At 46.1% G+C, this 13,756-nt stretch overlaps 24 non-coding genes across 24 annotated transcripts; all 24 read left to right on the top strand.

Annotated features, from left to right (window-relative positions):
* Window positions 1-9: 9 nt before the first annotated feature.
* LOC139447042 (U1 spliceosomal RNA) lies at window positions 10-173 on the top strand. Its single transcript, XR_011651996.1, has one exon. It is a non-coding gene; the product is annotated as a U1 spliceosomal RNA (small nuclear RNA).
* A 416-nt stretch (window positions 174-589) lies between these two features.
* Window positions 590-753, top strand: LOC139447043 (U1 spliceosomal RNA). Its single transcript, XR_011651997.1, has one exon. It is a non-coding gene; the product is annotated as a U1 spliceosomal RNA (small nuclear RNA).
* Window positions 754-1,169: 416 nt separating this feature from the next.
* LOC139447045 (U1 spliceosomal RNA) lies at window positions 1,170-1,333 on the top strand. The gene has a single exon (XR_011651999.1). It is a non-coding gene; the product is annotated as a U1 spliceosomal RNA (small nuclear RNA).
* Window positions 1,334-1,749: 416 nt separating this feature from the next.
* Window positions 1,750-1,913, top strand: LOC139447046 (U1 spliceosomal RNA). The gene has a single exon (XR_011652000.1). It is a non-coding gene; the product is annotated as a U1 spliceosomal RNA (small nuclear RNA).
* Window positions 1,914-2,329: 416 nt separating this feature from the next.
* On the top strand, window positions 2,330-2,493 carry LOC139447047 (U1 spliceosomal RNA). The gene has a single exon (XR_011652001.1). It is a non-coding gene; the product is annotated as a U1 spliceosomal RNA (small nuclear RNA).
* A 416-nt stretch (window positions 2,494-2,909) lies between these two features.
* On the top strand, window positions 2,910-3,073 carry LOC139447048 (U1 spliceosomal RNA). Its single transcript, XR_011652002.1, has one exon. It is a non-coding gene; the product is annotated as a U1 spliceosomal RNA (small nuclear RNA).
* Window positions 3,074-3,489: 416 nt separating this feature from the next.
* On the top strand, window positions 3,490-3,653 carry LOC139447049 (U1 spliceosomal RNA). Its single transcript, XR_011652003.1, has one exon. It is a non-coding gene; the product is annotated as a U1 spliceosomal RNA (small nuclear RNA).
* A 416-nt stretch (window positions 3,654-4,069) lies between these two features.
* LOC139446980 (U1 spliceosomal RNA) lies at window positions 4,070-4,233 on the top strand. Its single transcript, XR_011651939.1, has one exon. It is a non-coding gene; the product is annotated as a U1 spliceosomal RNA (small nuclear RNA).
* Window positions 4,234-4,649: 416 nt separating this feature from the next.
* On the top strand, window positions 4,650-4,813 carry LOC139446981 (U1 spliceosomal RNA). Its single transcript, XR_011651940.1, has one exon. It is a non-coding gene; the product is annotated as a U1 spliceosomal RNA (small nuclear RNA).
* A 416-nt stretch (window positions 4,814-5,229) lies between these two features.
* On the top strand, window positions 5,230-5,393 carry LOC139446982 (U1 spliceosomal RNA). The gene has a single exon (XR_011651941.1). It is a non-coding gene; the product is annotated as a U1 spliceosomal RNA (small nuclear RNA).
* A 416-nt stretch (window positions 5,394-5,809) lies between these two features.
* Window positions 5,810-5,973, top strand: LOC139446983 (U1 spliceosomal RNA). The gene has a single exon (XR_011651942.1). It is a non-coding gene; the product is annotated as a U1 spliceosomal RNA (small nuclear RNA).
* Window positions 5,974-6,389: 416 nt separating this feature from the next.
* On the top strand, window positions 6,390-6,553 carry LOC139446984 (U1 spliceosomal RNA). The gene has a single exon (XR_011651943.1). It is a non-coding gene; the product is annotated as a U1 spliceosomal RNA (small nuclear RNA).
* A 416-nt stretch (window positions 6,554-6,969) lies between these two features.
* On the top strand, window positions 6,970-7,133 carry LOC139446986 (U1 spliceosomal RNA). The gene has a single exon (XR_011651945.1). It is a non-coding gene; the product is annotated as a U1 spliceosomal RNA (small nuclear RNA).
* Window positions 7,134-7,548: 415 nt separating this feature from the next.
* Window positions 7,549-7,712, top strand: LOC139446987 (U1 spliceosomal RNA). Its single transcript, XR_011651946.1, has one exon. It is a non-coding gene; the product is annotated as a U1 spliceosomal RNA (small nuclear RNA).
* A 416-nt stretch (window positions 7,713-8,128) lies between these two features.
* Window positions 8,129-8,292, top strand: LOC139446988 (U1 spliceosomal RNA). The gene has a single exon (XR_011651947.1). It is a non-coding gene; the product is annotated as a U1 spliceosomal RNA (small nuclear RNA).
* A 416-nt stretch (window positions 8,293-8,708) lies between these two features.
* On the top strand, window positions 8,709-8,872 carry LOC139446989 (U1 spliceosomal RNA). The gene has a single exon (XR_011651948.1). It is a non-coding gene; the product is annotated as a U1 spliceosomal RNA (small nuclear RNA).
* Window positions 8,873-9,288: 416 nt separating this feature from the next.
* On the top strand, window positions 9,289-9,452 carry LOC139446990 (U1 spliceosomal RNA). The gene has a single exon (XR_011651949.1). It is a non-coding gene; the product is annotated as a U1 spliceosomal RNA (small nuclear RNA).
* Window positions 9,453-9,868: 416 nt separating this feature from the next.
* Window positions 9,869-10,032, top strand: LOC139446992 (U1 spliceosomal RNA). Its single transcript, XR_011651950.1, has one exon. It is a non-coding gene; the product is annotated as a U1 spliceosomal RNA (small nuclear RNA).
* Window positions 10,033-10,449: 417 nt separating this feature from the next.
* On the top strand, window positions 10,450-10,613 carry LOC139446993 (U1 spliceosomal RNA). The gene has a single exon (XR_011651951.1). It is a non-coding gene; the product is annotated as a U1 spliceosomal RNA (small nuclear RNA).
* A 416-nt stretch (window positions 10,614-11,029) lies between these two features.
* On the top strand, window positions 11,030-11,193 carry LOC139446994 (U1 spliceosomal RNA). Its single transcript, XR_011651952.1, has one exon. It is a non-coding gene; the product is annotated as a U1 spliceosomal RNA (small nuclear RNA).
* Window positions 11,194-11,610: 417 nt separating this feature from the next.
* On the top strand, window positions 11,611-11,775 carry LOC139447009 (U1 spliceosomal RNA). The gene has a single exon (XR_011651965.1). It is a non-coding gene; the product is annotated as a U1 spliceosomal RNA (small nuclear RNA).
* A 416-nt stretch (window positions 11,776-12,191) lies between these two features.
* LOC139446995 (U1 spliceosomal RNA) lies at window positions 12,192-12,355 on the top strand. Its single transcript, XR_011651953.1, has one exon. It is a non-coding gene; the product is annotated as a U1 spliceosomal RNA (small nuclear RNA).
* Window positions 12,356-12,772: 417 nt separating this feature from the next.
* LOC139446996 (U1 spliceosomal RNA) lies at window positions 12,773-12,936 on the top strand. The gene has a single exon (XR_011651954.1). It is a non-coding gene; the product is annotated as a U1 spliceosomal RNA (small nuclear RNA).
* Window positions 12,937-13,352: 416 nt separating this feature from the next.
* Window positions 13,353-13,516, top strand: LOC139446998 (U1 spliceosomal RNA). Its single transcript, XR_011651956.1, has one exon. It is a non-coding gene; the product is annotated as a U1 spliceosomal RNA (small nuclear RNA).
* Window positions 13,517-13,756: the final 240 nt, after the last annotated feature.

The raw sequence follows: 13,756 nt of genomic DNA on the forward strand, positions 1-13,756 counted from the left end.
GTTTCAGGCATACTTACCTGGCACAGGCTTTACAGTGATCCGCAAGGCTGTGGGCCCGGGGCGAGACCTTTCCATTGCACATCGGCTTGGTTGACCCCTGCGATCATCCCAAATGTGGACGACTCGGGTGCGCAATTTATAAGTGTGGGGGACTGCGTTCGCGCTCTCCCCTGGAAAAACCAATCAAAAAATAGAAATGCCTTATTTTCATTCTATTTGTCTATCATGACATGTCCAGTTGTAGTTGTAGTTGTTGTTGTGATTGTTGTGTTTGTTTTGCCGAGTAGCTCCCAAGGAGAAAGATAGGACCCGGAAGGAAACTTGGGTGTTGACATGGAAGTTGCCTCCCCTGGGTACCTGGCGTCAGGTGCATGTCTGTGCAGCCTAAAATGCAAATAAAGCCATTTCTGTCTGGTTTTTCCTGTCAATAATCTTTGCATAAAGCGAACGGGTGAATGTAGTGCCATGTACAGGGAAGTATATACATGTTTGAACAGAAATGGAATATATGTGAAGTGTTGTTTAAAACACACCCGAGTGAGGTGATGTGCATGTTTGTAGTGATGGTTAGGAAGCTGCAGTTTCAGGCATACTTACCTGGCACAGGCTTTACAGTGATCCGCAAGGCTGTGGGCCCGGGGCGAGACCTTTCCATTGCACATCGGCTTGGTTGACCCCTGCGATCATCCCAAATGTGGACGACTCGGGTGCGCAATTTATAAGTGTGGGGGACTGCGTTCGCGCTCTCCCCTGGAAAAACCAATCAAAAAATAGAAATGCCTTATTTTCATTCTATTTGTCTATCATGACATGTCCAGTTGTAGTTGTAGTTGTTGTTGTGATTGTTGTGTTTGTTTTGCCGAGTAGCTCCCAAGGAGAAAGATAGGACCCGGAAGGAAACTTGGGTGTTGACATGGAAGTTGCCTCCCCTGGGTACCTGGCGTCAGGTGCATGTCTGTGCAGCCTAAAATGCAAATAAAGCCATTTCTGTCTGGTTTTTCCTGTCAATAATCTTTGCATAAAGCGAACGGGTGAATGTAGTGCCATGTACAGGGAAGTATATACATGTTTGAACAGAAATGGAATATATGTGAAGTGTTGTTTAAAACACACCCGAGTGAGGTGATGTGCATGTTTGTAGTGATGGTTAGGAAGCTGCAGTTTCAGGCATACTTACCTGGCACAGGCTTTACAGTGATCCGCAAGGCTGTGGGCCCGGGGCGAGACCTTTCCATTGCACATCGGCTTGGTTGACCCCTGCGATCATCCCAAATGTGGACGACTCGGGTGCGCAATTTATAAGTGTGGGGGACTGCGTTCGCGCTCTCCCCTGGAAAAACCAATCAAAAAATAGAAATGCCTTATTTTCATTCTATTTGTCTATCATGACATGTCCAGTTGTAGTTGTAGTTGTTGTTGTGATTGTTGTGTTTGTTTTGCCGAGTAGCTCCCAAGGAGAAAGATAGGACCCGGAAGGAAACTTGGGTGTTGACATGGAAGTTGCCTCCCCTGGGTACCTGGCGTCAGGTGCATGTCTGTGCAGCCTAAAATGCAAATAAAGCCATTTCTGTCTGGTTTTTCCTGTCAATAATCTTTGCATAAAGCGAACGGGTGAATGTAGTGCCATGTACAGGGAAGTATATACATGTTTGAACAGAAATGGAATATATGTGAAGTGTTGTTTAAAACACACCCGAGTGAGGTGATGTGCATGTTTGTAGTGATGGTTAGGAAGCTGCAGTTTCAGGCATACTTACCTGGCACAGGCTTTACAGTGATCCGCAAGGCTGTGGGCCCGGGGCGAGACCTTTCCATTGCACATCGGCTTGGTTGACCCCTGCGATCATCCCAAATGTGGACGACTCGGGTGCGCAATTTATAAGTGTGGGGGACTGCGTTCGCGCTCTCCCCTGGAAAAACCAATCAAAAAATAGAAATGCCTTATTTTCATTCTATTTGTCTATCATGACATGTCCAGTTGTAGTTGTAGTTGTTGTTGTGATTGTTGTGTTTGTTTTGCCGAGTAGCTCCCAAGGAGAAAGATAGGACCCGGAAGGAAACTTGGGTGTTGACATGGAAGTTGCCTCCCCTGGGTACCTGGCGTCAGGTGCATGTCTGTGCAGCCTAAAATGCAAATAAAGCCATTTCTGTCTGGTTTTTCCTGTCAATAATCTTTGCATAAAGCGAACGGGTGAATGTAGTGCCATGTACAGGGAAGTATATACATGTTTGAACAGAAATGGAATATATGTGAAGTGTTGTTTAAAACACACCCGAGTGAGGTGATGTGCATGTTTGTAGTGATGGTTAGGAAGCTGCAGTTTCAGGCATACTTACCTGGCACAGGCTTTACAGTGATCCGCAAGGCTGTGGGCCCGGGGCGAGACCTTTCCATTGCACATCGGCTTGGTTGACCCCTGCGATCATCCCAAATGTGGACGACTCGGGTGCGCAATTTATAAGTGTGGGGGACTGCGTTCGCGCTCTCCCCTGGAAAAACCAATCAAAAAATAGAAATGCCTTATTTTCATTCTATTTGTCTATCATGACATGTCCAGTTGTAGTTGTAGTTGTTGTTGTGATTGTTGTGTTTGTTTTGCCGAGTAGCTCCCAAGGAGAAAGATAGGACCCGGAAGGAAACTTGGGTGTTGACATGGAAGTTGCCTCCCCTGGGTACCTGGCGTCAGGTGCATGTCTGTGCAGCCTAAAATGCAAATAAAGCCATTTCTGTCTGGTTTTTCCTGTCAATAATCTTTGCATAAAGCGAACGGGTGAATGTAGTGCCATGTACAGGGAAGTATATACATGTTTGAACAGAAATGGAATATATGTGAAGTGTTGTTTAAAACACACCCGAGTGAGGTGATGTGCATGTTTGTAGTGATGGTTAGGAAGCTGCAGTTTCAGGCATACTTACCTGGCACAGGCTTTACAGTGATCCGCAAGGCTGTGGGCCCGGGGCGAGACCTTTCCATTGCACATCGGCTTGGTTGACCCCTGCGATCATCCCAAATGTGGACGACTCGGGTGCGCAATTTATAAGTGTGGGGGACTGCGTTCGCGCTCTCCCCTGGAAAAACCAATCAAAAAATAGAAATGCCTTATTTTCATTCTATTTGTCTATCATGACATGTCCAGTTGTAGTTGTAGTTGTTGTTGTGATTGTTGTGTTTGTTTTGCCGAGTAGCTCCCAAGGAGAAAGATAGGACCCGGAAGGAAACTTGGGTGTTGACATGGAAGTTGCCTCCCCTGGGTACCTGGCGTCAGGTGCATGTCTGTGCAGCCTAAAATGCAAATAAAGCCATTTCTGTCTGGTTTTTCCTGTCAATAATCTTTGCATAAAGCGAACGGGTGAATGTAGTGCCATGTACAGGGAAGTATATACATGTTTGAACAGAAATGGAATATATGTGAAGTGTTGTTTAAAACACACCCGAGTGAGGTGATGTGCATGTTTGTAGTGATGGTTAGGAAGCTGCAGTTTCAGGCATACTTACCTGGCACAGGCTTTACAGTGATCCGCAAGGCTGTGGGCCCGGGGCGAGACCTTTCCATTGCACATCGGCTTGGTTGACCCCTGCGATCATCCCAAATGTGGACGACTCGGGTGCGCAATTTATAAGTGTGGGGGACTGCGTTCGCGCTCTCCCCTGGAAAAACCAATCAAAAAATAGAAATGCCTTATTTTCATTCTATTTGTCTATCATGACATGTCCAGTTGTAGTTGTAGTTGTTGTTGTGATTGTTGTGTTTGTTTTGCCGAGTAGCTCCCAAGGAGAAAGATAGGACCCGGAAGGAAACTTGGGTGTTGACATGGAAGTTGCCTCCCCTGGGTACCTGGCGTCAGGTGCATGTCTGTGCAGCCTAAAATGCAAATAAAGCCATTTCTGTCTGGTTTTTCCTGTCAATAATCTTTGCATAAAGCGAACGGGTGAATGTAGTGCCATGTACAGGGAAGTATATACATGTTTGAACAGAAATGGAATATATGTGAAGTGTTGTTTAAAACACACCCGAGTGAGGTGATGTGCATGTTTGTAGTGATGGTTAGGAAGCTGCAGTTTCAGGCATACTTACCTGGCACAGGCTTTACAGTGATCCGCAAGGCTGTGGGCCCGGGGCGAGACCTTTCCATTGCACATCGGCTTGGTTGACCCCTGCGATCATCCCAAATGTGGACGACTCGGGTGCGCAATTTATAAGTGTGGGGGACTGCGTTCGCGCTCTCCCCTGGAAAAACCAATCAAAAAATAGAAATGCCTTATTTTCATTCTATTTGTCTATCATGACATGTCCAGTTGTAGTTGTAGTTGTTGTTGTGATTGTTGTGTTTGTTTTGCCGAGTAGCTCCCAAGGAGAAAGATAGGACCCGGAAGGAAACTTGGGTGTTGACATGGAAGTTGCCTCCCCTGGGTACCTGGCGTCAGGTGCATGTCTGTGCAGCCTAAAATGCAAATAAAGCCATTTCTGTCTGGTTTTTCCTGTCAATAATCTTTGCATAAAGCGAACGGGTGAATGTAGTGCCATGTACAGGGAAGTATATACATGTTTGAACAGAAATGGAATATATGTGAAGTGTTGTTTAAAACACACCCGAGTGAGGTGATGTGCATGTTTGTAGTGATGGTTAGGAAGCTGCAGTTTCAGGCATACTTACCTGGCACAGGCTTTACAGTGATCCGCAAGGCTGTGGGCCCGGGGCGAGACCTTTCCATTGCACATCGGCTTGGTTGACCCCTGCGATCATCCCAAATGTGGACGACTCGGGTGCGCAATTTATAAGTGTGGGGGACTGCGTTCGCGCTCTCCCCTGGAAAAACCAATCAAAAAATAGAAATGCCTTATTTTCATTCTATTTGTCTATCATGACATGTCCAGTTGTAGTTGTAGTTGTTGTTGTGATTGTTGTGTTTGTTTTGCCGAGTAGCTCCCAAGGAGAAAGATAGGACCCGGAAGGAAACTTGGGTGTTGACATGGAAGTTGCCTCCCCTGGGTACCTGGCGTCAGGTGCATGTCTGTGCAGCCTAAAATGCAAATAAAGCCATTTCTGTCTGGTTTTTCCTGTCAATAATCTTTGCATAAAGCGAACGGGTGAATGTAGTGCCATGTACAGGGAAGTATATACATGTTTGAACAGAAATGGAATATATGTGAAGTGTTGTTTAAAACACACCCGAGTGAGGTGATGTGCATGTTTGTAGTGATGGTTAGGAAGCTGCAGTTTCAGGCATACTTACCTGGCACAGGCTTTACAGTGATCCGCAAGGCTGTGGGCCCGGGGCGAGACCTTTCCATTGCACATCGGCTTGGTTGACCCCTGCGATCATCCCAAATGTGGACGACTCGGGTGCGCAATTTATAAGTGTGGGGGACTGCGTTCGCGCTCTCCCCTGGAAAAACCAATCAAAAAATAGAAATGCCTTATTTTCATTCTATTTGTCTATCATGACATGTCCAGTTGTAGTTGTAGTTGTTGTTGTGATTGTTGTGTTTGTTTTGCCGAGTAGCTCCCAAGGAGAAAGATAGGACCCGGAAGGAAACTTGGGTGTTGACATGGAAGTTGCCTCCCCTGGGTACCTGGCGTCAGGTGCATGTCTGTGCAGCCTAAAATGCAAATAAAGCCATTTCTGTCTGGTTTTTCCTGTCAATAATCTTTGCATAAAGCGAACGGGTGAATGTAGTGCCATGTACAGGGAAGTATATACATGTTTGAACAGAAATGGAATATATGTGAAGTGTTGTTTAAAACACACCCGAGTGAGGTGATGTGCATGTTTGTAGTGATGGTTAGGAAGCTGCAGTTTCAGGCATACTTACCTGGCACAGGCTTTACAGTGATCCGCAAGGCTGTGGGCCCGGGGCGAGACCTTTCCATTGCACATCGGCTTGGTTGACCCCTGCGATCATCCCAAATGTGGACGACTCGGGTGCGCAATTTATAAGTGTGGGGGACTGCGTTCGCGCTCTCCCCTGGAAAAACCAATCAAAAAATAGAAATGCCTTATTTTCATTCTATTTGTCTATCATGACATGTCCAGTTGTAGTTGTAGTTGTTGTTGTGATTGTTGTGTTTGTTTTGCCGAGTAGCTCCCAAGGAGAAAGATAGGACCCGGAAGGAAACTTGGGTGTTGACATGGAAGTTGCCTCCCCTGGGTACCTGGCGTCAGGTGCATGTCTGTGCAGCCTAAAATGCAAATAAAGCCATTTCTGTCTGGTTTTTCCTGTCAATAATCTTTGCATAAAGCGAACGGGTGAATGTAGTGCCATGTACAGGGAAGTATATACATGTTTGAACAGAAATGGAATATATGTGAAGTGTTGTTTAAAACACACCCGAGTGAGGTGATGTGCATGTTTGTAGTGATGGTTAGGAAGCTGCAGTTTCAGGCATACTTACCTGGCACAGGCTTTACAGTGATCCGCAAGGCTGTGGGCCCGGGGCGAGACCTTTCCATTGCACATCGGCTTGGTTGACCCCTGCGATCATCCCAAATGTGGACGACTCGGGTGCGCAATTTATAAGTGTGGGGGACTGCGTTCGCGCTCTCCCCTGGAAAAACCAATCAAAAAATAGAAATGCCTTATTTTCATTCTATTTGTCTATCATGACATGTCCAGTTGTAGTTGTAGTTGTTGTTGTGATTGTTGTGTTTGTTTTGCCGAGTAGCTCCCAAGGAGAAAGATAGGACCCGGAAGGAAACTTGGGTGTTGACATGGAAGTTGCCTCCCCTGGGTACCTGGCGTCAGGTGCATGTCTGTGCAGCCTAAAATGCAAATAAAGCCATTTCTGTCTGGTTTTTCCTGTCAATAATCTTTGCATAAAGCGAACGGGTGAATGTAGTGCCATGTACAGGGAAGTATATACATGTTTGAACAGAAATGGAATATATGTGAAGTGTTGTTTAAAACACACCCGAGTGAGGTGATGTGCATGTTTGTAGTGATGGTTAGGAAGCTGCAGTTTCAGGCATACTTACCTGGCACAGGCTTTACAGTGATCCGCAAGGCTGTGGGCCCGGGGCGAGACCTTTCCATTGCACATCGGCTTGGTTGACCCCTGCGATCATCCCAAATGTGGACGACTCGGGTGCGCAATTTATAAGTGTGGGGGACTGCGTTCGCGCTCTCCCCTGGAAAAACCAATCAAAAAATAGAAATGCCTTATTTTCATTCTATTTGTCTATCATGACATGTCCAGTTGTAGTTGTAGTTGTTGTTGTGATTGTTGTGTTTGTTTTGCCGAGTAGCTCCCAAGGAGAAAGATAGGACCCGGAAGGAAACTTGGGTGTTGACATGGAAGTTGCCTCCCTGGGTACCTGGCGTCAGGTGCATGTCTGTGCAGCCTAAAATGCAAATAAAGCCATTTCTGTCTGGTTTTTCCTGTCAATAATCTTTGCATAAAGCGAACGGGTGAATGTAGTGCCATGTACAGGGAAGTATATACATGTTTGAACAGAAATGGAATATATGTGAAGTGTTGTTTAAAACACACCCGAGTGAGGTGATGTGCATGTTTGTAGTGATGGTTAGGAAGCTGCAGTTTCAGGCATACTTACCTGGCACAGGCTTTACAGTGATCCGCAAGGCTGTGGGCCCGGGGCGAGACCTTTCCATTGCACATCGGCTTGGTTGACCCCTGCGATCATCCCAAATGTGGACGACTCGGGTGCGCAATTTATAAGTGTGGGGGACTGCGTTCGCGCTCTCCCCTGGAAAAACCAATCAAAAAATAGAAATGCCTTATTTTCATTCTATTTGTCTATCATGACATGTCCAGTTGTAGTTGTAGTTGTTGTTGTGATTGTTGTGTTTGTTTTGCCGAGTAGCTCCCAAGGAGAAAGATAGGACCCGGAAGGAAACTTGGGTGTTGACATGGAAGTTGCCTCCCCTGGGTACCTGGCGTCAGGTGCATGTCTGTGCAGCCTAAAATGCAAATAAAGCCATTTCTGTCTGGTTTTTCCTGTCAATAATCTTTGCATAAAGCGAACGGGTGAATGTAGTGCCATGTACAGGGAAGTATATACATGTTTGAACAGAAATGGAATATATGTGAAGTGTTGTTTAAAACACACCCGAGTGAGGTGATGTGCATGTTTGTAGTGATGGTTAGGAAGCTGCAGTTTCAGGCATACTTACCTGGCACAGGCTTTACAGTGATCCGCAAGGCTGTGGGCCCGGGGCGAGACCTTTCCATTGCACATCGGCTTGGTTGACCCCTGCGATCATCCCAAATGTGGACGACTCGGGTGCGCAATTTATAAGTGTGGGGGACTGCGTTCGCGCTCTCCCCTGGAAAAACCAATCAAAAAATAGAAATGCCTTATTTTCATTCTATTTGTCTATCATGACATGTCCAGTTGTAGTTGTAGTTGTTGTTGTGATTGTTGTGTTTGTTTTGCCGAGTAGCTCCCAAGGAGAAAGATAGGACCCGGAAGGAAACTTGGGTGTTGACATGGAAGTTGCCTCCCCTGGGTACCTGGCGTCAGGTGCATGTCTGTGCAGCCTAAAATGCAAATAAAGCCATTTCTGTCTGGTTTTTCCTGTCAATAATCTTTGCATAAAGCGAACGGGTGAATGTAGTGCCATGTACAGGGAAGTATATACATGTTTGAACAGAAATGGAATATATGTGAAGTGTTGTTTAAAACACACCCGAGTGAGGTGATGTGCATGTTTGTAGTGATGGTTAGGAAGCTGCAGTTTCAGGCATACTTACCTGGCACAGGCTTTACAGTGATCCGCAAGGCTGTGGGCCCGGGGCGAGACCTTTCCATTGCACATCGGCTTGGTTGACCCCTGCGATCATCCCAAATGTGGACGACTCGGGTGCGCAATTTATAAGTGTGGGGGACTGCGTTCGCGCTCTCCCCTGGAAAAACCAATCAAAAAATAGAAATGCCTTATTTTCATTCTATTTGTCTATCATGACATGTCCAGTTGTAGTTGTAGTTGTTGTTGTGATTGTTGTGTTTGTTTTGCCGAGTAGCTCCCAAGGAGAAAGATAGGACCCGGAAGGAAACTTGGGTGTTGACATGGAAGTTGCCTCCCCTGGGTACCTGGCGTCAGGTGCATGTCTGTGCAGCCTAAAATGCAAATAAAGCCATTTCTGTCTGGTTTTTCCTGTCAATAATCTTTGCATAAAGCGAACGGGTGAATGTAGTGCCATGTACAGGGAAGTATATACATGTTTGAACAGAAATGGAATATATGTGAAGTGTTGTTTAAAACACACCCGAGTGAGGTGATGTGCATGTTTGTAGTGATGGTTAGGAAGCTGCAGTTTCAGGCATACTTACCTGGCACAGGCTTTACAGTGATCCGCAAGGCTGTGGGCCCGGGGCGAGACCTTTCCATTGCACATCGGCTTGGTTGACCCCTGCGATCATCCCAAATGTGGACGACTCGGGTGCGCAATTTATAAGTGTGGGGGACTGCGTTCGCGCTCTCCCCTGGAAAAACCAATCAAAAAATAGAAATGCCTTATTTTCATTCTATTTGTCTATCATGACATGTCCAGTTGTAGTTGTAGTTGTTGTTGTGATTGTTGTGTTTGTTTTGCCGAGTAGCTCCCAAGGAGAAAGATAGGACCCGGAAGGAAACTTGGGTGTTGACATGGAAGTTGCCTCCCCTGGGTACCTGGCGTCAGGTGCATGTCTGTGCAGCCTAAAATGCAAATAAAGCCATTTCTGTCTGGTTTTTCCTGTCAATAATCTTTGCATAAAGCGAACGGGTGAATGTAGTGCCATGTACAGGGAAGTATATACATGTTTGAACAGAAATGGAATATATGTGAAGTGTTGTTTAAAACACACCCGAGTGAGGTGATGTGCATGTTTGTAGTGATGGTTAGGAAGCTGCAGTTTCAGGCATACTTACCTGGCACAGGCTTTACAGTGATCCGCAAGGCTGTGGGCCCGGGGCGAGACCTTTCCATTGCACATCGGCTTGGTTGACCCCTGCGATCATCCCAAATGTGGACGACTCGGGTGCGCAATTTATAAGTGTGGGGGACTGCGTTCGCGCTCTCCCCTGGAAAAACCAATCAAAAAATAGAAATGCCTTATTTTCATTCTATTTGTCTATCATGACATGTCCAGTTGTAGTTGTAGTTGTTGTTGTGATTGTTGTGTTTGTTTTGCCGAGTAGCTCCCAAGGAGAAAGATAGGACCCGGAAGGAAACTTGGGTGTTGACATGGAAGTTGCCTCCCCTGGGTACCTGGCGTCAGGTGCATGTCTGTGCAGCCTAAAATGCAAATAAAGCCATTTCTGTCTGGTTTTTTCCTGTCAATAATCTTTGCATAAAGCGAACGGGTGAATGTAGTGCCATGTACAGGGAAGTATATACATGTTTGAACAGAAATGGAATATATGTGAAGTGTTGTTTAAAACACACCCGAGTGAGGTGATGTGCATGTTTGTAGTGATGGTTAGGAAGCTGCAGTTTCAGGCATACTTACCTGGCACAGGCTTTACAGTGATCCGCAAGGCTGTGGGCCCGGGGCGAGACCTTTCCATTGCACATCGGCTTGGTTGACCCCTGCGATCATCCCAAATGTGGACGACTCGGGTGCGCAATTTATAAGTGTGGGGGACTGCGTTCGCGCTCTCCCCTGGAAAAACCAATCAAAAAATAGAAATGCCTTATTTTCATTCTATTTGTCTATCATGACATGTCCAGTTGTAGTTGTAGTTGTTGTTGTGATTGTTGTGTTTGTTTTGCCGAGTAGCTCCCAAGGAGAAAGATAGGACCCGGAAGGAAACTTGGGTGTTGACATGGAAGTTGCCTCCCCTGGGTACCTGGCGTCAGGTGCATGTCTGTGCAGCCTAAAATGCAAATAAAGCCATTTCTGTCTGGTTTTTCCTGTCAATAATCTTTGCATAAAGCGAACGGGTGAATGTAGTGCCATGTACAGGGAAGTATATACATGTTTGAACAGAAATGGAATATATGTGAAGTGTTGTTTAAAACACACCCGAGTGAGGTGATGTGCATGTTTGTAGTGATGGTTAGGAAGCTGCAGTTTCAGGCATACTTACCTGGCACAGGCTTTACAGTGATCCGCAAGGCTGTGGGCCCGGGGCGAGACCTTTCCATTGCACATCGGCTTGGTTGACCCCTGCGATCATCCCAAATGTGGACGACTCGGGTGCGCAATTTATAAGTGTGGGGGACTGCGTTCGCGCTCTCCCCTGGAAAAACCAATCAAAAAATAGAAATGCCTTATTTTCATTCTATTTGTCTATCATGACATGTCCCAGTTGTAGTTGTAGTTGTTGTTGTGATTGTTGTGTTTGTTTTGCCGAGTAGCTCCCAAGGAGAAAGATAGGACCCGGAAGGAAACTTGGGTGTTGACATGGAAGTTGCCTCCCCTGGGTACCTGGCGTCAGGTGCATGTCTGTGCAGCCTAAAATGCAAATAAAGCCATTTCTGTCTGGTTTTTCCTGTCAATAATCTTTGCATAAAGCGAACGGGTGAATGTAGTGCCATGTACAGGGAAGTATATACATGTTTGAACAGAAATGGAATATATGTGAAGTGTTGTTTAAAACACACCCGAGTGAGGTGATGTGCATGTTTGTAGTGATGGTTAGGAAGCTGCAGTTTCAGGCATACTTACCTGGCACAGGCTTTACAGTGATCCGCAAGGCTGTGGGCCCGGGGCGAGACCTTTCCATTGCACATCGGCTTGGTTGACCCCTGCGATCATCCCAAATGTGGACGACTCGGGTGCGCAATTTATAAGTGTGGGGGGACTGCGTTCGCGCTCTCCCCTGGAAAAACCAATCAAAAAATAGAAATGCCTTATTTTCATTCTATTTGTCTATCATGACATGTCCAGTTGTAGTTGTAGTTGTTGTTGTGATTGTTGTGTTTGTTTTGCCGAGTAGCTCCCAAGGAGAAAGATAGGACCCGGAAGGAAACTTGGGTGTTGACATGGAAGTTGCCTCCCCTGGGTACCTGGCGTCAGGTGCATGTCTGTGCAGCCTAAAATGCAAATAAAGCCATTTCTGTCTGGTTTTTCCTGTCAATAATCTTTGCATAAAGCGAACGGGTGAATGTAGTGCCATGTACAGGGAAGTATATACATGTTTGAACAGAAATGGAATATATGTGAAGTGTTGTTTAAAACACACCCGAGTGAGGTGATGTGCATGTTTGTAGTGATGGTTAGGAAGCTGCAGTTTCAGGCATACTTACCTGGCACAGGCTTTACAGTGATCCGCAAGGCTGTGGGCCCGGGGCGAGACCTTTCCATTGCACATCGGCTTGGTTGACCCCTGCGATCATCCCAAATGTGGACGACTCGGGTGCGCAATTTATAAGTGTGGGGGACTGCGTTCGCGCTCTCCCCTGGAAAAAACCAATCAAAAAATAGAAATGCCTTATTTTCATTCTATTTGTCTATCATGACATGTCCAGTTGTAGTTGTAGTTGTTGTTGTGATTGTTGTGTTTGTTTTGCCGAGTAGCTCCCAAGGAGAAAGATAGGACCCGGAAGGAAACTTGGGTGTTGACATGGAAGTTGCCTCCCCTGGGTACCTGGCGTCAGGTGCATGTCTGTGCAGCCTAAAATGCAAATAAAGCCATTTCTGTCTGGTTTTTCCTGTCAATAATCTTTGCATAAAGCGAACGGGTGAATGTAGTGCCATGTACAGGGAAGTATATACATGTTTGAACAGAAATGGAATATATGTGAAGTGTTGTTTAAAACACACCCGAGTGAGGTGATGTGCATGTTTGTAGTGATGGTTAGGAAGCTGCAGTTTCAGGCATACTTACCTGGCACAGGCTTTACAGTGATCCGCAAGGCTGTGGGCCCGGGGCGAGACCTTTCCATTGCACATCGGCTTGGTTGACCCCTGCGATCATCCCAAATGTGGACGACTCGGGTGCGCAATTTATAAGTGTGGGGGACTGCGTTCGCGCTCTCCCCTGGAAAAACCAATCAAAAAATAGAAATGCCTTATTTTCATTCTATTTGTCTATCATGACATGTCCAGTTGTAGTTGTAGTTGTTGTTGTGATTGTTGTGTTTGTTTTGCCGAGTAGCTCCCAAGGAGAAAGATAGGACCCGGAAGGAAACTTGGGTGTTGACATGGAAGTTGCCTCCCCTGGGTACCTGGCGTCAGGTGCATGTCTGTGCAGCCTAAAATGCAAATAAAGCCATTTCTGTCTGGTTTTTCCTGTCAATAATCTTTGCATAAAGCGAACGGGTGAATGTAGTGCCATGTACAGGGAAGTATATACATGTTTGAACAGAAATGGAATATATGTGAAGTGTTGTTTAAAACACACCCGAGTGAGGTGATGTGCATGTTTGTAGTGATGGTTAGGAAGCTGCAGTTTCAGGCATACTTACCTGGCACAGGCTTTACAGTGATCCGCAAGGCTGTGGGCCCGGGGCGAGACCTTTCCATTGCACATCGGCTTGGTTGACCCCTGCGATCATCCCAAATGTGGACGACTCGGGTGCGCAATTTATAAGTGTGGGGGACTGCGTTCGCGCTCTCCCCTGGAAAAACCAATCAAAAAATAGAAATGCCTTATTTTCATTCTATTTGTCTATCATGACATGTCCAGTTGTAGTTGTAGTTGTTGTTGTGATTGTTGTGTTTGTTTTGCCGAGTAGCTCCCAAGGAGAAAGATAGGACCCGGAAGGAAACTTGGGTGTTGACATGGAAGTTGCCTCCCCTGGGTACCTGGCGTCAGGTGCATGTCTGTGCAGCCTAAAATGCAAATAAAGCCATTTCTGTCT

This window comes from Haliotis cracherodii, unplaced genomic scaffold (genome assembly GCF_022045235.1).
Source record: "Haliotis cracherodii isolate W230 unplaced genomic scaffold, xgHalCrac1.p SCAF_69, whole genome shotgun sequence".
Classification (NCBI taxonomy): domain Eukaryota; kingdom Metazoa; phylum Mollusca; class Gastropoda; order Lepetellida; family Haliotidae; genus Haliotis; species Haliotis cracherodii.